The sequence below is a fragment of the Chenopodium album genome, chromosome 10 (genome assembly GCF_948465745.1).
Source record: "Chenopodium album chromosome 10, dcCheAlbu1.1, whole genome shotgun sequence".
Lineage (NCBI taxonomy): Eukaryota > Viridiplantae > Streptophyta > Magnoliopsida > Caryophyllales > Amaranthaceae > Chenopodium > Chenopodium album.
The window spans coordinates 47288799-47310948 of NC_137843.1; the positions used below are offsets into that span (position 1 = coordinate 47288799).

The following is a 22150-nucleotide window of genomic DNA, read 5'->3' on the forward strand; positions in this document are numbered from 1 at the left end:
AAGTTATATGGTAGGGCAGCACATTTACATGCATTAGAGTTGAAGGAGAAAGCTGAAAAGGCCAAGTTGGAAGCTAGGGAGAAAAGAAAGGAGCCTATGACTAGTTCTGGACCATATGGGAATCAGAATAACTTTAAGAGGCAGAAGTTTAACAACCACCAGAGTAATAACTTCCTGAATAATAGGAATAACCAAGGTGGGCGAAATTTTCCTAAGGGAAATAGGAACCAACCTGGAGATCGAACCAAAGAGTATACTACTGTAAGAGATGTTCCAACAACCACCCAGGGAATGACTGTGAGGGTAACTTGGTCACTTGTAACCTATTCAATAAGCAAGGGCACAGGGCATATGAGTGTTTTTCTAAGAATAAGGGAAATCAGGGAAACAATCAACCTAGGGGTAATGGACAAAACTAGAATCAACAGAAAGGTGGTTAGGGTAACAACGGGAATCAGATGAATAGGGGAGCAAAGTTTCAGAATGGGAATAAGAACACCAATGGTGGTAGCACACAAGTTAAGGGTGGAACACCAAGAAAGCTTAATGTGATGGGTTCGCGAGAGGCCGAGGCGGCGAAAGATGTTAAACCGGTACATTTTCTATAAATACTAGTGGAAAAATTGTCATTTGTAACACCCTATTTGCAACGGACATGATAAAATTCGTTACAAATAGAGTAGTTGTAACGGGCAAAATATATGACTGTTACGGAAATAACTCATTTGTAATGGACAAGTAAATGCCTGTTACGAATAGTTTATAATTGTAACGGGCTAATAAATGTCTGTTACGAATCGTTAATATTTGTATCGGGCAAATAGAAAGGCCGTTACACCTAAATCAAGCGCTAGGTTTAAATCTTTATTCTCCTAATTTTCTCTCGCAGCCGCTATTCTCCTCCAGCGCTCTCTCTCTCTCTTTTCCTCTTATCTTCTTCCTCAAGCTGTCTCTCTCTCCTCCTTTCTCTTACTCTTATCTCCTCTCTGTTTTTCCTCTATCATGTTACCGACGTGTCGGTCGGTGCTAGCAACGACGATAGTGGCGCAAGGAGTTGATACAAACCCACCTCTCATCATCCCCTTTTCGAAATGATTTTTCCTAAAGGTACGTGCTTTTTTCATCTTTTCTCTTTAAATTATTCATTATTTCATGTTTTTTGAGTTTTTATTTTGCTCAAATTTACAATTTCATGTTTTTGGAACTAAGGGTTTTCTGATTTTCAATTTTAATTCAATTTTCTCCATAGAAATTGTGCCTTTCTCGACTACATACAGCACCACAAATTACTGAATTTTTACAACATTTAATTGTCAGTATTTCTTGAAATTATATAGATCTGTGTTTCTGAGCTCTCAAATTACTGATGTTCGTTTGAAAAAGGGGTTTTTTTTAAAAAAATATATATATATACTTTTCTGTTTTCGTTGATGTTTGTCTTCGATTTTTCACTTGTAATTTTATTTAGATTTTTTAAATTTGATGCTTTGAAGTTAGGTTATTGATTGATTTTATAGATAAATGAGATGATTTGTGAGTAATTTGGGTAAAAATAATTAATTATTGATCGTTAGGGTTTCAACTTTGTCCCTAAACTTCTTTAAATTTCGGTCTTCCCTTACTGAAAAATCATAAACCTAGCTTAACAGTTGACACTAACCATTTTATTTTGGATTTTGCAGACCTTACTTCTCTTTCAATGGTGGACAATCGAGGAGGTCCCCGCCTCTCTTCGGCTACTTCAATGGCGTCGTCATCGACTTTTTCTTTACAAACTCAAGCTCTATTGTCTCATTCTACTCAGTCATTCTTTGGTTAGTTTATTACCTTCTCTCTTCTAAGTTATCCTTTTCTGGTGATGTTTTGTTGTCGTCTGTGTTTGTTTATCGATGTTTTTACCTTGAATTTTTGATTAATTGTGCCAAGAAACTAGTTGAATTGGATGATATTGAGCATTTTGAGTTGATTTTGTAAATGTTTCGTACTGATTTTGTAAAGATTGTGCTGATTTTTCTGCATTGAGTTTTGTTAGTTGATTGATTAAACTGGAAATTGAATTGCGTGAGCTTGTAATTTCAATGGATTAATTTTAACCATTGAGCAGTATTGTCACGTTAATGCCTTTATCTAATGAGAGTGAACATAAAATGTTTTTATTATGAAAAGTACTGAATAAGTTGTAAGCGTGTAAGTATAATTTGGTTTTGGTTGATTTGTCATGCAGTTAGTAGTGGGTGGCTTGTTCCCAATAGGAGTATATAGGACTTGTTGAAGTTTCTCATTAGCATAGTATAACAAGTATGTCAAATTACTCCTATTGGGAACAAGCCACCCATTTTAGTTCAATAGGAGTAGTTATTATTCGAAAGTATTTCAAAATAGAGATATGCAAGGAATACGCCGTAACAGTTTTTGAACCTTAAATTCCTTTCCCTATTATTTGGATCTTTATTAGCGTTTTCAAACATTGTTGTTTGCTTTTGTTAATTTGCTTTTAGTTATCATCAATTTGACTTTGAGCTTTATTGTGGTTGAAGTTTGGGGACAAAAATGTCTTTGTTAGAGCTGTTACCTCACCCATTTTGAATTTATTATGTGATTGTAAAAGTTTGATGATTCCTTAAACTGAATTAAATTGGCAATCAACTTGTATATTGTACTAGCTCTGATTTATTTAATGTATTTGTGCATAAGAATGTATCTTGTTGCATAGGGGGCTGTTACTAAGTGCTTTTGGTTACTTCACCCTTTTAAAATAATAGTTTCCCTAAATTATCGAGCTTAGAGTCAGAGAGAGGGAGAATTTGGACTTAGTAGGGGATAATGGTAGTTTGAAAAAAAAAAAAAAAACGGTGGTAGCAGTGTGCAATCTTGTGGTTGCACATACCATAACCTGGGCAGTAGCTTTCATGTGAACATACATTGGTGTGGGAGCATAAATGCAAAAAAAAATTATAGTGTTTCATCTTTATGTATCTAGTTTTATTGGGATAAAATTAACTGTACAAAGACAAATAAGTAATACTTAATGCCTTTATAATGCTCTCTTGTTCAATCATTAGTTGCTTTTATACATCTAACATTTTTTGTACTCCATTTTAGGTAGAGTTATTTGACTGGATGATATGGTAAAAGAGATTGTCGAAATGGTGGGAGACAACCTCGGAATTGAGATCAAAGTTGTAGCAACTCGGAAAAAAGTTGGAAGATGTAAATTATTCAACACTAATTTAGAGGAAAATCATTTAATTCTTATTAGTCTTAAGTAAACTTGTTTATTATTGTTACAATTAAGATTTGCTTTAGCTCTTCTAATAAGTTTTAGGTATTAGTTGATTGTATATGAATTGTATTCTATATTTGTATAAAATATAAATCTCTCATTAATTGATAAAATGGTGTGCAAGCAAGCTGGCCAGCATTTGCTGGATTTTTTTTTAAATGGATCAAAGACTATTTGTAACGGGCAGATTTTATGCCCGTTACAAATAACCCCGTTATGAATAACGGGGTTATTTATAACGGGCGTTTGGGTGTCCGTTACAATTAACGGGATTATTTGTAACGGGCGTTTGAAATGTCCGTTACAAATAACGAGGTTATTTGCAACGGGCACTTCTTTTGCCCGTTACGAATAATTACTTATTTGTAACGGGCATGCGCTCGTTACAAATAACATTTGCTATCCGTAACGGCGGTATACGTAATGCCCGTTGCCCGCTACGGATGAGCTATAATTGCCTGTTACGATTAGGCTTTTTTCCACTAGTGAAACCTAGTTCCTGTTAAAGTTTTGTTTTATTTTGGTGCAACATACTCTTTCATTTCTAAAGCTATACTTTCAAAACTATCAAACTATCTAAAAACTGTAGATGATATAGATATTCCTATAGAACTTCCAACTGGGGTGTAGTTCGTTTTACTAGGGTCTATAAAGATGTGCCTATAAAGATTAAGGGTAGGGAATTCTTGTGCAACCTGATTGAATTTGAATTAGGAGACCTTGACCTAATTTAGGAATGGATTGGTTATGTCGCTATAATGCTGAAATACGATGTCAGTCACAAAAAAAACTATTTGAAAACGACTCAGGGAGAGCTCGTAACTCATTGGAGACATGGTAAACCTAGGCCTACTAAGATCATTTCTGTGTTAAAACTGGCAAAGTTAATGAAGAAGCTAGGGTAACCCAATCTATTTCTATAGTGTGAGAAACTTGGAATATGAGGAACCATCTAAACCTGAAGATATTGATGTAGTAAAGGAGTTTTTAGATGTGTTTCCAGAAGATATCCCAGGGATGCCACCCAAGAGAACTATAGATTTACCATTGACTTAGTGCCTAGAACAACACCTATCTCTAAGGCACCATACAGGATGGCGCCTGCGGAGATGAATGAACTGAAGAACCAAGTGCAAGATTTATTGGAAAAGGGATATATTCGTCCAAGTGCATCACCATGGGGAGCGCCTGTATTGTTTGTGAAGAAGAAAGATGATAGCATGAGGCTATGCATCGATTATAGGGAGCTGAACAAAGTAACCATCAAGAACAAATACCCTTTTCCTAGGATAGATGACTTGTTTGACCAACTGAAAGGTGCGACAATATTTTCTAAGATTGATCTAAGATCAGGGTATCATCAAGTGTGAATTGCGGAAGCGGACATTCTGAAAACGACATTTAGGACAAGATATGGACACTATGAGTTTACATTAATGCCTTTTGGGTTAACAAATGCACCTGCGATTTTTATGGACTTGATGAATCGAGTGTTTTAACCATTCTTAGACCAATTTGTGGTAGTGTTTATTGATGATATTTTGGTTTATTCCAAAAATAAAGAGGACCATGCAGAGCATCTATGGTCGGTGTTAGCTACTTTAAGGACAAACCAGTTGTATGCCAAATTCTCGAAGTGTGAGTTTTGGTTAGAGAAGGTAGCATTTTTGGGACATTTTATATCAAAAGATGGAGTAGAGGTAGATCCTGTAAAGATTGAAGCAGTAAAAGAGTGGCCTACACCTAAGAATGTGTCTGATATTCGAAGTTTTCTTGGTTTAGCAGGATATTATAGGCGATTCATGAAGGATTTCTCGAAAATAGCTAAACCTATGACTTCGTTGATGAAGAAAGATTCTAAGTTCATTTGGTGTGATAAGTGTGAGGAGGCGTTTCAAGCTTTGAAAAAGAGTTTGACAACGACACCTGTATTGACCTTGCCTCATGGAAGTGGTTCTTATGATGTATATAGTGATGCATCTAAGAATGGGCTTGGACATGTTTTGATGTAACATGGAAAAGTGATTGCATATGCATCAAGACAATTGAAGAAACATGAAGTTAATTACCCTACTCATGATTTAGAACTTACTGCTATAGTGTTTGCATTGAAGATATGGAGACACTATTTAAATGGAGTGAAATGTAGAATATTCACAGACTATAAGAGTTTGAAATACCTTTTCACACAATAAACCTTGAACATGAGACAACGTAGGTGGATAGAATTTTTCAATGATTATGAACTAGATATCCAATACCACGAGGGTAAAGCAAATGTAGTTGCAAATGCTTTAAGTCGCAAAGCAACACATGGACTAAATGCTTTGGTTGTGGCAGACGAACTATGTAGAGAAATGAGTAAGTTAAACCTTGAGGTAGTGCCACATGGAACGTTGGAAGGGATGCTTAATAATTTGAGTATCAAACCAACGATATTGGATAAGATTAAGGATAATCAAGTAGGGGATGTGAAATTAGATCGCATAAGGGAAAAGATTAAGCAAGGAAAAGCGACTGATTTCAAAATCCATGATGATGGAAGTATTAGATTTAAAGGGAGGTGGTGTGTACCACAGAAATGTGAAGAGTTGAAGAAAAAGTTGATGGAAAAGGGACATAATACACCATATTCAATACATCCAGGAGGGGATAAGCTTTACAAAGACTTGAAAAAGGTGTATTGGTGGCCCAAAATGAAGAAAGAAGTAGCAGAATTTGTAGCTAAGTGCCTAATTTGTCAGAAAGTTATGATAGAGCATAAGAGACCTCAGGGAACAGTGCAACCACTCGAGATCCCGGCTTGGAAGTGGGATTGTACCTCGATGGATTTTGTAACTAGTTTACCTAAATCTAGGAATGGGAATGATACCATCTGGGTTGTAGTGGATAGACTTACCAAATCATCAGTGTTTATACCAATGAATGAGACTTGGAAAATGGAACAACTTGCGAAGGCTTACATTAAGAATGTTGTGAGGCTACATGGAGTTCCTAAATATATCGTTTCTGATAGGGATTTAAGGTTCTTTCGAAATTCTGGAAAAGCGTCCAGGAAAACTTTGGTACGAAATTGAAGATGAGTACAACATTTCATCCTGCAACGGATGGGTAATCTGAGAGAACTATCCGAACCTTAGAAAAAATATGTTACGATCTTGTGTGTTAGACTACCAAGGTGGATGGGAAGATAACTTAGACTTGGTAGAATTCTCTTACAATAATAGTTACCATGCAAGTATTGGCATGGCACCATTTGAGGCCTTGTATGGACGAAAGTGTAGAAGTCCACTGTGTTGGAGTGACATTAGTGAGAAAATAATTCTAGGTCCTCAATTAATAGAAGAAACAACAAAACAAGTGAGAGAAATTCAAGCTAAGATCCAAGCTGCCCAAAAGCGACAAAAAAGTTACGCATATTTAAAGCGTAGAGAAGAGGAGTTCCAAATTAGGGATAAAGTTTTGCTTAAAGTATCACCAATGAAAGGAGTTATGAGATTTGGAAAGAAAGGGAAGTTAAGTCCAAGTACATTGGACCATATGAGATTTTGAAACGAATAGAAAAAGTTGCCTATAGGTTAGCATTACCTATGGACCTTAGCAAAGTGCACGATGTGTTCCATGTTTCTCAATTGAGAAGGTATATCCCGGACAAGTCGCATGTCCTTTAACCTGAGACTATAGAACTAGACCAAAGCCTAACCTATGAAGAAAGACTTGTAAAGATCCTTGACAGTAAAGTGCACAGTACACGCAAGAAAGATGTCAAGATAGTAAAGGTTTTGTGGTCAAACCAAGAGACTGAAAAAGCGACTTGGGAAGCCGAGGATGAAATGAGAAAGAAGTACCCTGAATTGTTTGAGGTTAGTTGAGTTACGGGGACGTAACTCGTTTTCTTTAAGGGGGGTAGAATGCGGTAGAATTTCGCGCTTTTTACCTTATTTTCAAGCATTTTTGTACATTTTTAATATATTTTGCACAATTTTATGCAAAGTTTAGAAAGAAAAAGTTCAAGAAAGGTTACAGAAAGTACAACAACTATAAGTATTAAGAAAAGTTTTTATTAAGTGGGTAAAAAGTATGATTTTAAATAAGTTTCGAACAAAGTCTTATGGTTTTCGTGCTCAAGTTTCGAGGACGAAACTTCTTTTAAGGGGGTAGACTGTAATACTCTGTATTTTTATTATATTTTTATATATATAAATTAATTATTTTATTTATTAAAATGATTTAATTCATTTTTTAAAAAAATTATTCATTTATAAGTGTGTGTAAATAAAATGGATTATGAATTGAGGCAACAAAAGTATTTTTAATTGGATCAATCCTATTGAAAAAGGTGGACCAACTTATTGGGAAATTAGGGGTCCAATAAGTTGGCCCAAAGGGAGAATTTGTAAGGGATTAGGAATTAGTAATGATAAACTTGTAAATATGAGTTTTAATTTTAAAAGGATAGTATAATTACCTTAAAACCTCAAGATTTTTCCACACAAGTTCATAATTGTCAGATTTCACAAAAAAATTCAAAGGTTTTCTCTTTATTTTCTCTCTCTCCTTTTTCCTTTATTTTTCTTTCATTTTCCTCATCTTTTTTTCCCCTAAACCCACAGACTCTCTCCTTCTCCCTCCTTTTTGCACGATCGGCCACCGGCGGCCACCGTCAGCGGCACCGGCCGGCGCCACCCCTTCTCTCTCTCTTCTTTTTTTTTTTTTTTTTTTTTGGTTTGTGCATGTATATAAAAAAAATTTCTTTAATCCTAAAATTTATTCTATTGTTTTAAAGGCATGATTTTTATTATATTTTGGTATTGATTTTAGGATTTTGATGTTGCTAATTTATTGCTATAAATTTCAGATTTTTATTTAATTAAAAACCCTAAATTATAAACCCTAGAAATTGGGGATTTTGTATAATTGGTTAGGGATTGAGGCTAGGTTGTTGTTCTTGATTAATTCATGGTCTAATCATGTTTTTGATGTGTTTAAAGCCTTCAATTAATGCTAGAAATTATTTACACATACTACATGTTAATTATTGAGTTATGGTTTGATTACCCATAAAAGGGAAAAAGGTTTTAATGACTTATATATGATTTCTTACTCTAAAAGTGGTGTTTTATACTAAATAAGTATGCTGGAATTTTATTTAAGTCATAAAAATTAAGTGTTTTTGAAAGGATTTGAAGTACCTAATTAAAGAAAAGGTTTTATGGCTTTTATGTCATTAAAAGAGAATAATTTGTATGGTTTGCATGCTCCCTCCGTCCCCAAATGATAGTCCCTTATGGACAAATTTTAGTCCCAAAATATTCACCTTATTTGCTTTTTCCAACAACCATTAATATTAATTTTTTAACCAAAATTCCCTCCAATTTGCAACAATATTTGTGCAAATTTAAATTTTCCATGTAAATTTTGTTTTCCCATATATTGTTATTACTTTCTCTCTTTAATTTTTGCATACCGAATGTTAATTTACTTTTTCAATATACTTTTACTATTCTTATTTATGTTTATTAATTCCCGTGAAAAATGCGCATAAGGGACTATCAACAGGGGACGGAGGGAGTAGTATTATAGTTGCTGGAAATTTGTGAGAATAGTGGATTAATTATAGTTATGTATTTTTTAATTGTAGGAAGTTTCGAGCTAGGTGTGGCCAAGTTTAGGAGTTATTCAAGGTACGTATATGCACAAGGATATTTGTGTATGCGTAGTATCATGATAGGATTGTGAATTGTGGTTGAAGAGATGAATTAATAGCATGTTTGGTTGATTATATGCTTAGAATTGATGTTGGTTGAACATGAATAATTATGCAAGCATGTGAATATAATATTTCAAGCATGATACAAGTTAAATATATGTGAATCATGAAAGTATGTTTTATTTTTTAGTATCAAGGAAGCATGAAATTAATAAGCAAGACTTATGTATGTTTAAAAGAGCTATAATTAGAATTATTGAACATGATTCATGAATTTTATTCTCATCCATTATTTATCGGTGTTGAGTCAAGGAAGTTAGTTTATTTATTTGCTCACTCAAGTAAGTTGAGATCGAGCTAAGAAAGTTTATTAGTGCATCCTTTGCACCAAGGTAGGAATCGTGCAATTTTGTGCATAAAACTAGGCAAGGAACTTTAATTAAAATAAATATGTGCTCACTAATTATTAATTCAAGAATTAATTGAAAATATCTGTTGATTATTATTATGTTTATTCTTGATTGATTGGTTGGAGTCTTCACATGTTAAATTAATAAATTACGTATAGTGTAAAAGGATACGCACCAAAACTCTTTAAACGTATATATCTTAAATGTAAACATATGGGGGGGAGTATCACTAGTAGAAAAACACAAATGGGCACCGAGTTAGTGGCGGCGGCGATGGTGACAGGTCTATTTCTTCATCGGCGTTGGATCTTTGTAGTGGTGGTGGATCTCTTCGCGAAGGTAAGCTCTTCGATTTGGAATCTAGGGTTTCTGATTTCAAATTTCAAATTTCTTGTTTTATTTTATGTGTTTTTGTTGAATTAATTTTTATTGTAATTTAATGGGGATTTTTTTGTCTAATTATGTGGGGTTTTAGGGTTGTTTTGCATGTAATTTTGGTTTAAATTTTTTATTTTGAAAATTTTAGATATGTCATTTGGGTAACATTAGTAAGCAAAAATTGTTCTGAATTTATGCAGGTTATATATGATAAAATGACTAGAAGAGCAGATGGTTTGGATTTGTGACCATGTCCTCAGTTGAAGCAGCTGCTCAGCAATTCAATGGCTATGTAAAATTCTTAACTATTTGAACTTGAATTTTCTGATTATGTGTTCGAGAAATTTGTGCTTTATCTGTATGTTGTTTGAAGCTAATTGTATAAGATGTGTGTTTGTTTACATTACTTATGTAGGGAAATAGGGTGGTCATGTACTCCCTCTGTTCGGAATTATTTGTCACATTGATGGTGTAACGAACTATTGATGTGACAACTAAATTTGGACGGAGGGTATATATTGTATAATTACAATTACACCCTCTTGTGTGTCCTCTGTTTCTTGAACAATATATATATCATTCTTTGTTTAATGTAACCATGTAAAAGAGTAGTGAGTGCTGGACTACTAGGTTGTACAAGATATTACTCAGTAGAACGGCCTTGTCCACTTCACCATGAAGAAAGTGAATTAAGGTTTAACAGTTTTAGATAGATTCATAAAGATAAGATGGGTTTAGATAAGGTTTAATAAGGTTTGGTCTATCTCTTGGATTCTCATTTGTGAACTTCTATGACCTACTGATCCACTGGCTAAAACCATGTACATAAACAATCATGCCTATTATAAGGTTTAACAGTTTAATAAGTATGTTATCAATTTTCTATGACCTAATGATCCACTGAGTTGAAGCTTATTAACTCGACAATCATGCCTATGCTAGATTCTTGTTCTAGCTCCTGTAGAATTGCTCGTTGAAGATGAATATGTCCAGAAGTTGAGCTCGTTGTTTTCACACATTTTCTTCTATAAACTCTATTCTTTTTGTCCTGAAGATTCTTGTTCTTTGCCTGTTTTCACACATTTTCTTCTATAAACTCTGTTCTTTTTGTTGTTGTTGACCTTGCTGATACATATCATCAAGTTAAAGGTGTTTTTAAGGTAGGACTCATGTTATATGCCTATTGAAGCTCTGTTATGGCTAATGTTGCAATATATAGTTCAATTGTCAAAGTTATTGCCTGATATAGTGTATCCATATCTGATTGTCCTATGTATGTGAGTTCTGTGCTTGAGTTAGACAAACCGTACTTTATTAATTTATTTGTTTTTCTTTGCCATGACGTGAGAGTTACGTTCTCCATATATAGCTGTTAGAATGTGATTTTTAAACCTTTGTTATGGCACTAATACTGTGCTACAAGTTTCTGTTTGTGAGTGGGAAATGAATTTAGCACTTCCACTTATGATCATGTCCCCCAAGTGTTCAAATCTTGTATAGCATAGCGCCAGTTTTTCCTATGTTGGTCAGACTCGAGTACTTACTTGCTTATTTGGGCTTTGATTTCGATTTCGTTGAGTTTTAGGGTTATGATTTTGGATTTTAAAGCTCACAAATCGAAATCAAAGCCTGGTTTTTTAGGGTTTGCTTTGATTTCGATTTCGTTGAGTTTTAGGGTTATGATTTTGGATTTTGTGATGTGGTTGCTGTGTTTGGGTTTGAGTTTGTATGTGATGTTTGATTTTGAGTTCAATTTTGTCCCTCTTGTTAGCTAATAATGGTAAGTTACATGAATGAGATTAAATTGAAATCGGGATTAAAGGGGATTATGGGTTTGATTGGGTTTTAGTTGCTGGAATTTGATCCAGGAGGAGTAATGGTATGTTATGTTTTGAGATCGAAGATTGGGTTTGTGGATGTTATCTAACTGTTTCTAGTTTAATCTTTGATGGGTTTTGATGCTTATATGTTTTTGATTTCTGGGTGATTGTAGAAAACAGAGGGAAAGATGAAAGTGAGTCTCAACCGAGTTTCACTGAGTTCAAATTGGACGAGTTAAGAGCTGCTGCTTCTGGGTTTTGTTCAGAGAACATTGTTTCTGAACATGGTGAGAAAGCTCCTAATATTATGTATCGTGGGAAGCTCAATGATGGCCGTTGGATCGCCATCAAATGGTTTCATAGGTCTGCTTGGCCTGATACTCGGCAATTTCTGGTATTAACTAATAGCTATTTTTAGCAATTTTTTGTTATGGGTTTTAATATGTATTCTTGATTTTTGATGGGTTTTTGTTAAATTTGATTAATTAGGAGAAAATTGCTTATTTAGTATAGTTGGATGTTTGATTGGAATTTGATATAAAATGTAGGAGGTTACTAAAATTTATTATGCCGCTCTGCATGCTATTTGACACGGATTTTCATTTCATAGCTATGGACACTAGTACATTCCAATTTATACGAGAAACATGCAAATTTTCAGAAAAGCTTCTTATTCCTATACTTGGATCCATATTCTAGTTAAATGTTTCTAGCCTGGTTAATTATGTTTGTACTTAAGAGTGAAGCTTGTGTATTTATATTCTGGTGGATGTTCTTGTTGTTTATCTTGTCTAGTAAAAGAAGACCCTGTCAGTGTGTCAAACTCTCATTATGGTAACATTCTTTTTTTTTTTTTTTTTTTGGCAGTGTAGATCTTACTTTATGTTCCATGGGATGGATGTGAACAGGCCGGAATCCATATTCAAATATTTACCAGTGCTTTCTTTTGTTAAAAGCTATATCTACCAGGTTGGAGATTATATTGTTTGCCTTGTAACTAGCTTCTAAAGGAACTATATTGAACTAGTTAGGGAGCCATCTGCTTCTCTTCTAGGGATTTTCAGAAAAAAAAAAAAAAATCTTATCCTACTAAATTAAGGGAAAAAAAATTGCAAAGCAGCCTTGGAATATGTCTGTGTATAAAAATTATTGGATGAGTGAATTAGCTCCCTAATATTTATTTTGCTGATTTTTTGCTTTTAATAGTTCAATTTCTTCCCAATTTCAATTAATTTTGGTTGTGTTAGCTTTAATAGCATATTTTTAAACATTTTCTTCTTGGGATGAAATTGGTTGTTGTATTGTAACTAAATCAGTGATGTGTTATTCAATGATTGTATTAGTTTGTGACCGAAATTTGAGTTTCATTTGATATTTCTAGCTTTAATTTTTGAGGTAGTGATTATTGATTTGTTGTTCAGATATGCTAGTGGTTCATCTTCTAGGGATGAAATTGGTTTTGATTTTTCTGAAATTGGTTCAGCTAGTGGTAATTGTTGATTGACAAGGTTCGATTTTTATGGCATTTTGATTTGTTGTGATATTAGTTTTTGTTTATTGGAAATGGTTTTTTTAGTTGGTTATTGCTTAGAATCCCATCCCCTACAGTATATATAAAATGAAAAAGGGTTAACTAATGGCTCTAGGGATCGAAGTAAGACAATTGGTTTCGTAATGTAATGATATATGGATATAGATAAACTGCTGTAGGATTTTTTAATTTGCATATTATCGGTCTAAACAAGGAAGAAAATTCATGTATGTCTACTTGTTTAATAATTGCACTGACTGAACAGGAATTTCTCTTCTTTGCTGCTGTTCTGCTTTTGTGCTGCTATTCTGCTTATGCGCTGCTGTTCTGCTACTTCGTTATTTTTTGCTCAACTCTTGCTATAAGTGTATGGGCTTTGCTAGAACATGGTGCATTTCAAAATTTACTATGATAAAGACGACTTTGAATTAGGGGGAAGTATGAATTAAAATGTATAAACTGAGTCCATATTTCTGTTTTTTTTTTTTTAATTTTTTTTATAGTACCTGTTAATTAGGCTTTAACTATTTTGTGCAATTAGAAGATATTCTTGATGGTTTCGAATGATAAAATCATCAGAATTTGGGAGATTTTCTTTGCTAGTCATGACTGTCTATGACAATAAGGAATTGAGATAATGTATCATGAAGTAAATCTTCTTCTGGAAAGCTACAACATCAGTACACTCTTCTAACTGTCAATTTACAATTTTTCCACTAGCAATGTTTATGATTGTGTGTTCAGATGCTGCCAATAAGCTTTGTTGGAGCACCTCTAGAAATGACAAAGCGTCGCTGGAAGGAGTTCATGCAGGCTTTGTATGAAAACCATTTTGATTCTAGAAAAGATGAATAGCTAGAGAAGTCTAAAACAGGTGATGACCTCTCTAATGTAATCTAATGAAGCCTTGTCCGACCTTGCAATATCTGCTGCAAATAAGCTACAGTGTTTTCAGGTATCGCCATTGTTAGAATTATTGTATCTTTCAAGCATCCCAAATTTGAGCCCCACTGTGATCATGCACTTAAGCATGGTGGCGTTCAAAGGGAAGAAAGCTAGAGCAAAAGAGTCGCCAACAAGTTTAAGGAACTTGTAAACCGTTCACAGGGTGAAGTTTACACCCCTTCATGATCCATGAGATCGCTAACTCTATAGTGGTCCGGAACCATGACTGGATATTCGGGGATGAAGGTACAAATTCAACCTAAAAGAGATTGAACTTGCCCTAAATAGGCCTCTACTTTATTCTTCTCATATTCATGTGCGCTTTTCAATTAACATACAATAAATATATTAATCCTAAACCTGTTTAATCTATGTTGGTTGATATTAATGCACAAGCAAAGTTATTGTTGGCAATCACTTGAATTAAAATCATATTAGCTGAAATAAAATTATTAATTATTTTATTAAGCATGATTTCAAGTATAAATTCCTTTTAAACCTGTAAGAGAGGGCGTGATCAAGCAACAATAACAAATAATACATCAAGAAACATGATATCTTTGATACAATAAATCATCATCATCATCATAACAATCTCAATCTCATGAAAGCATAAATATATTAGCAAGATTCTAGGTTTGATACTAACATGATAGAAGAAATAGGAAGCAACCTGATCATGATACTAGAAAGTAATAAATAACATCCTAACATGATACTAGGAATTAATAAAATAATCTAAGCATGATTCCTATATCAAAAGAATAATTAAGCAATCAAATTAATTACTTTGATGCCTCGTATCGCTTTCTATCAAAACAATACACACGTTAGTAACTTCAATGAAAATATTAAATCAAACAATTAAAATAATATTAATTGAAATTAGACTTGGGACTAAACCCTCAGAACTATCAACCTTTCACGTCGCGGTCTAAGGCAACTTCAAGCTTGACTATGTGTTTCTAAGTCTCGTTAAATGAGGAATGGTGTATTTTGAAATGGCCAGGCTTAGAAATCAAGGGACAAAGAAAGAATAAGCTTTAGCTTAGAGAGAGAAAAGAATAGATGATTGTTGATGATTGTTGGTGATTTTAAAACAGAGAAAATCGTTCCTATTTATAGAGAAAAACGATCGAAAGTGATTAGAAAAGAGTTAGAATTTTAATCGGAGTAAAATAGGTTCTGTTGCGAAACGAAATAGCTGTCGCAACGCGATAGACTTTACAGGCCTGTCGCGATGCGGGAAGATAATTTTTTGCTGATTTTGTTTTTATCATAACTTTTTCTCCAGAATTCAAAATAAGGCATATAATATGTTGTTGGAAAGCTCTTGAAATTTACTTTCCAAATCAATCAGAAACAGAATAAAATCTTTTGTAGAATAAATGATATGGCTGAAATAGTGGAAGGGTGTCAGTTTTGGATAGTGTTTAGTATTTCTTTTATATCTTCTTCGTTATAACTCGGAATTAATATTATAATATATCATTGGAAAGATAATTTCAAGAGATATCCATTTATCTAAGATTTTGATAAAAATTATGAGGCACGAAAATAATATCTGACTATCTTTGAACGTCTTTCATTTCGAATAGAATTAGGACTTTCAAAAAGATGAGTTTTATTCAATTTCAAATTCTTTAATCTTATTTTTTAAAAAAGGATTATTAAGATCTTTTAGAAACTTATAGAAGCTTCTAATTAATCCTAACTGGTTTAGGAATATAATTAAGATTAATGGACCCTCCACATGATCATTGGGCCACGTATAAAACTCATTTAGACTCAGTTTAGTATTTTGACCATAACTTCCGCATTATAACTCGGAATTGGGCTTATAATATATCGTTGGAAAGGTCTTTTCAAAACTCATAAAACTACACAATTATTTGACCCTGATTATGGACTATACTAAACTGAATTGGAAGTTTTTAATAAATAGGATACGAAATAAATGATTTTTGAAAACAGAAATGAATTATTTTTATTAAAACATTTTAGAAAACAGAATAATTCACGAGACTCTTCAAAATTTCACCTTAATCAATATCAATGACGTGAAAAGTACTCATCACTGGGTTTGGTTTTTGGGGAGACACAATCAGGTGTCTACAATTAGCTATGATTTGATGTTTGATTGCTTTGATGCCTTAACATGAGTCAATTTTGCCCAACTACTTTTGAATATAGTGCTTGACTAGTTGAATTGGTTAGGAATGTGTGTTAGTTTGTGGTATGTCAATGAATTTGAGTATTGGTTTGCAACTTTGAGTAGTGTTTATATGACCCGTTGTTATGCACATTGAGGAGGAGAAGACATTTATTCTTTTAGGTGGCCTTTAGACGAAATTAGATACATTTGTTCCCTTCTTGCTACCTATGTTTTTGCCTTGACTTTTTGTTGTTTATTAGCCACATTACAAGCCAATTTTACTCCATTGGTTACAAGTCCCAAGCTTGGCTTGGAGGAGCTATTAGTGAGTGAGGTGAGGGGGTTTGTGGTGTGTTATTTATTTGCACTATTTGGGTGGTATTGAGAAGTTGTTTGTTCTTGATTTTGGTTTATTTTTGATGATTTTGAAAGTTAGAATTTTCGTGAGAAAAAAAAAAGAGAAGTTCAAGAAAAAGAATGAAAAAAAAAATTAAGTGAACTTCAAAAGAAAAATAAAGCAAAAAAAGTGAAAAATGTTCAAATGTTCTAATAAGAGGGTTCAAAAGAATAAGAAATATTGAGTTTCAATGAGAAAATTTGCAAGTATTGTTTATTTCAAAAAAGTTTGTTTGGTTCGCTCAAGTTCTTAATTATAATATTTTCATGAACGATTTTGTAAGAATTGGGAGTTGTTGATTGAATTGGATGTTTGGTGAACTTTTGGTTGAGTTGAGTAGTGTTGGAGATGATTTATATGGTCATTATCTATTTTGACCTTGTTCTTGATTATTAGGATTATGGCTCCCTTAAGCATTGCTTTACTCTCACATTTTCCCAAATATTTCCTACCCCTTTACCCTAGCCTTACATTACAAGCTTTAAAGACCTTCCGACCTTTGTGCATAAAGTTGTGTGAATGTGAAATTAGTTGCTTATCAATGCAAAGAATGACTTGATATATTCCGAGTCGACTATTAGGTTGAGTGCATGTCTTTTTAAACACACAAGTGTTGTGAGTTGGGAGGGAATTGTTCACATAAAAGGGTTGGGATGGAGAGCGATCGGATACATTTTATATCCTTCACATAAATGAGAGTTGAGTGTGTGAGCACTAGTCTTGAATTCTATATGCTCTTGTGGTTTGCTCTATTTAACAATTGTTAGGGAGGAAGAGTGGTTAGATGGATTTGATTGGTTGGCTTTGATGCATACTTGTTGGAAATTTGCCTTGAATTGGTTATGCTTGGCTTTAATTGATTTGGGGTGAAGTATGTTTTATTTGTTCATTGATGAGCTCTTTGCTTTAGGACAAGCAAAGGTTTGGCTTGGGGGAGTTTGATATTTCTATTTTATATAGTGATTTACCCCCGTCCCTTGGTCATAATTAGGAGTATTTTTGGCTCTTTAGAGCCACTTTTATTACTAATATGTGCTTTCTAGTGTTTTCGTATTTTTGATATTATTTTATAGGAAATTACAAATTTGGAGCATTTTCCCGGAATTATTGGAGCCACTACGAGCATTAGAGGGTCTTAACCATACTTCATAGCCCAAGGCCGGTTAGAATCATCAAATCGGTGATTAAGGGCTTGGCATAAAAGAAATAAGGCAATGGACCGAATGATTAAAGCCCCGAAGAGGAGATTAAAGTTTGGACTGAGTTGTTAGCCCAAAACGAAGTCCAAGTATTGCCTAAGACACCGCCCGATCGGATGCGTCCTTGCCCTGAGGCGCGCTCGACCAGGCGAGGTGGAAGAACGAGAATTGAGTCTCGCACCCGACCGAGCGCGAGAGAAGTACCCCCGAGGAAAAAGGCACGTCCGGCCGGCCGAGATGGTGCCCTACCGGGCGCATGTTTCTTAAAGTGTTTTTTCGACTATTTTACTTAGTTTCTAATTAGGATTCTTAAGCTTTGTATAAATACGTTTTGTTTAGTTTTGAGACAATTATCTCTTTCATTAGCTAAATTCCCTCTTACTTAGTTTTTAAGCTTAGACTTCTCTCTTGTTTCTCTCTCTATAACTCTTGGTTTATGCAATTCATTATTTCCGTTAATTTTGGTAACAATTTCCTCCCTTTTCATTTTTCATTAATTTATTTACTTTGATTCATCATGTCTTTGTTGAATTGCTTTGTTTAGTTTAGATTTAATTATTTGTGAGTAGATTATTTTCTACGGTTGTGGGGATCCATGAATAATATGAAGGGGTAATTTATCATTGTTGATTATCAATGCTTGATTAATTTCCTATTGATTGATTTAATGCTATGCAATTAGATTAGGCCTGGTTTAATTGTAAGAGTTATGCAATATTGATTCAAGATTTAAGTGATGAGAATTGATGTTTAGGCTTAGTTTCAATAGGCAGGTTAATTTATAAATGGTTAAGTCAAGATTCGAGAGATGCGATTTAATACCGGTAGATTAATTTTATGATTATAATACGTAGAAAAAGCCCTTTATAATCTGATTAATTGATGCATTGATGATTGATTATTGTGTTTTACCTTGGAATATTGTTTATTGGTGAACCTATACCCTAGGCTTTTATTTACTGATTTCTCCTTACTTTTATCTCCCTTAGTTAATTCATCATATCTATGATTTAGTTACTTAATAATTTAGATTATTTTAATTAATTAGGAGTAGAAAGACTTGTTTCCCTATGGATTCGACTCTACTTCCCTATCTACTTTAGCTAGAGGATTTAGGAATTACTTTCGATAAGGTGATACGAATTTAGCCTGTCAACATCGCCTTCCTCTTCTTATATGTCGATGACATATTGCTCATTGGAAACAGCATTCCAATGTTAGAGGCTATAAAGGCTTGACTTGAAAAATGTTTTTCAATGAAAGACTTGGGAGACACTCAGTACATATTGGGCATCAAGATCTATAGGGATATATCGAAGAGGATGATTGGATTAAGCCAAAGTACTTACATCAATAAGGTATTAGCACGATTCAATATGCAGGAGGCCAAGAGAGGCCACCTACCCATGTCACATAGCATAACCCTAAGCAAGAAGTAGTGTCCAAAGACACTTGATGAGCGGGAAAGGATGAATCAGATTCCATATGCTTCGCTTATTGGATCGATCATGTATGCCATGATATGTATTAGGCCAGATGTATCGTATTCTTTAAGCGCTACGAGCTGATACCAATCAGACCCAGGAGAGACGCATTGGACTACGGCCAAGAATATCCTAAAGTACCTAAAAAGGAACACGGATAAATTCCTAGTCTATGGTGGGAGTAATGATTTGGTTGTTGAAGCTTACACCAACGCAAGCATCCAAAAAGATAGAGACGACTTCAAGTCACAGTCAGGATACATATTTTATCTAAATGAAGGAGCGTTTAGTTGGAAGAGTGTTAAGAAAAGCACAACAATAGATTCTACGACTAAAGTCGAATACTTGGTAGCTTCTGAAGCAGCTAAGGAGGCAGTTTGGATTCGTAAGTTCGTTGGTGAACTGGATGTTGTACCCTCCATCAAGGGTCCAATAGACCTCTATTGTGACAATAATGGAGCTATTGCTCTGGCTTGAGAGCCAAGGGAACATCAGAAGGTCAAACATGTCAAGAGGCGATTTCACATGATAAGGGAATGGAAGTCCGAAGGTGAAATCAGAATTTGTAAGATTGGATCGAACGACAATGTAGCCGATCCACTCGCTCAACCTTTGCCTCAAGTGAAACACAACAAGCACGTTGAGGCAATGGGAATCAGGCACGTAGGAGATTGGCTTTGATTTCCCTAGTTGTGTGTTTTAATTAATTTTGGATATTTTAATGTAAAACACTATGTTAAACCATTCACTTTTTGGAGTAATTCAATTTTATGGAATTTTGTCACTCCATTTCTATTTAATTGTGGTTTAAAATAAATAATGAGTCCATTCGATTTTGAGAATATTCAAAATAGGGTATCAAGACAATGTCTTGGATAAAGAAACACCTATTAAGTAAAAGTTGAATATTATAATCGAAAACTATCCCTAATCAAGGTCATTTAAATGTTGGACGATTAATGACCGCTTGAGATTAGTGTGTAATATGATTTATAGCACCGTTTCTTGTGCTACAAGGATATGATTGTCATAAATCATTTGCACAGGTATTGGTTTAGAACAATACTGGATAAGACCTATAAGAATACTTTAAGAGATTAATAATCATCATAAGTATGTTTCTCATTATGACTATCAGAACCTTTTTTCCTCGACCATGAGTATTGCAAGTTCTCTTGTTTGAGTACTAGTCCGTTTTGATGTCTGTCAAACGTCTTCCGTACATGGGGATTATAACGGTAACACTCAGGCGGCTAAGTCCTCTTGGTAAGAGAAGCTTATAGTACAAGACTGGGAATGCCCCCCTATTGAACAAATAGGGAACATATCTTTGTTGTTTACAAGGCCTCTCGATGAGCTAGACTGTGAAAATGCATGTGTAGACATCTACTTTTGGCCTCTTATCTCGACAGGAAGTGCTATGACGATAAATAAAACCATCTTTGTGTTGGATCAACGTGAAGAATGCTTATGGACAACTATTGAGCCACAAAAATGCAAAACATCTAGCCTAACCCAAAACAAAATGAACTAAATCCCAAATTAAATAAACCCAATCATAATTAGGCTTAAGCCCGAGGTTAAAACCTAATTTTGACGGATTTAGAGGCGCCTAGGTTAAAAATTAAAGCTGTAGCAGAAAAATCCGCGCGCATCTCAATGTGTCGCGCTGGTCTGGCGCGCGCAACTCACAAGGTTTGCGCGTGACACCCAGCGCAACGTCTAGTGATGCACTTGCGGAAGATTCAAAATTTCATAAAAATATAAAATCAAATCTTAGCATAATACCGCGCGCAAGACAACCAATTGCGCTGCCCTGAGCAGCGCATCTAAATCACTTGCGCTGGGCTGTCACACGCAACCCATTTAGATGCGCGCGACACCTGCTGCGGCAGAACACTTGAAGCCCTAAATGCATCCATTCCCTATAAATAGAGGCTTAATACGAGGCTTAAAATAGACAGAAATTAACCTAAAACTCTGGCAGAAACTTTGTGAACTTGTGTACTCTTAACCCTCTTGTCCTAAACACTCACTCCCTCAATACTTGTTACTACGGTGGAGGTTCTCGAACAAGAAGGAGTCCATAAGTGTTCTAAACGAAGATCTAGCAAGGAGAAGTAGTAAATTCCCGAGCACTTAGATCAATCACCTTTACTTTTCTTGTTTAAATAACTTTTAATCAATTAATTAGTGTTGTTTGATCACTTTAAACGAACTTTTAATTAATTAATTAATTCCACATAGTATCTTGTGTTAAATAAAGGATAGAATTGAATAATTAATCGTTGATTGATCACCTAAGTCAAGGCGAATCTTGTTTATTTATTGTTCTTTTCACGAATATTGATTAAATAAGAATAACGACTTTTGCAATGTAATTCCTACGTGATTAATGCTTGTAAATAAAATCAACTAACTTAGTTTTTAGGATCCACGCTGCATATATTGTTTGGTGATGAAATTGTGAAAAATTAAGAGCTAGTAGAGGGTGCACTAGGGCTAGAATAGTGATTCTTCCCTAAAAGGAACGTTATTTTAGTACCCTCGCTCCAGAACTCATTTCTGGTACACGTAGACCAATTTGGGCATGGGTAAACTTATGATTTTTGCTAAATATCCCTTGAACTCTACTTGGGAAAAAGGCATGAATGAGGTTTATGAATTTTCCTAAAGCGTAATGATAGGATCAATTCTAATTCAAGGTCCCTCAAACAGTCAGGAATTCAAATCCTAATACACCCTAACAAGTGTAAAGTCCTATGCTTTTAAAGGGTCATGAGCATTTAAGGAGAAGGATCCCCTATGATGGGCACACCCTCCTTACAGCATGGCAGT

The 22150-nt window shown here is 34.4% G+C and overlaps 2 long non-coding RNA genes and 1 pseudogene across 2 annotated transcripts; all 3 read left to right on the forward strand.

The window, feature by feature from the left end:
• The first annotated feature begins 876 nt into the window (after positions 1–876).
• Positions 877–3396, forward strand: LOC145563998 (uncharacterized). Its single transcript, XR_014094708.1, has 3 exons — positions 877–1107; positions 1683–1814; positions 3103–3396. It is a non-coding gene; the product is annotated as an uncharacterized LOC145563998 (long non-coding RNA).
• A 981-nt stretch (positions 3397–4377) lies between these two features.
• LOC145565284 (putative mitochondrial protein AtMg00860 pseudogene) lies at positions 4378–5295 on the forward strand (annotated as a pseudogene).
• Positions 5296–10638: 5343 nt separating this feature from the next.
• Positions 10639–12957, forward strand: LOC145563999 (uncharacterized). The gene is made up of 3 exons (XR_014094709.1): positions 10639–10941; positions 11775–11995; positions 12469–12957. It is a non-coding gene; the product is annotated as an uncharacterized LOC145563999 (long non-coding RNA).
• The last annotated feature ends 9193 nt before the right edge of the window (positions 12958–22150 follow it).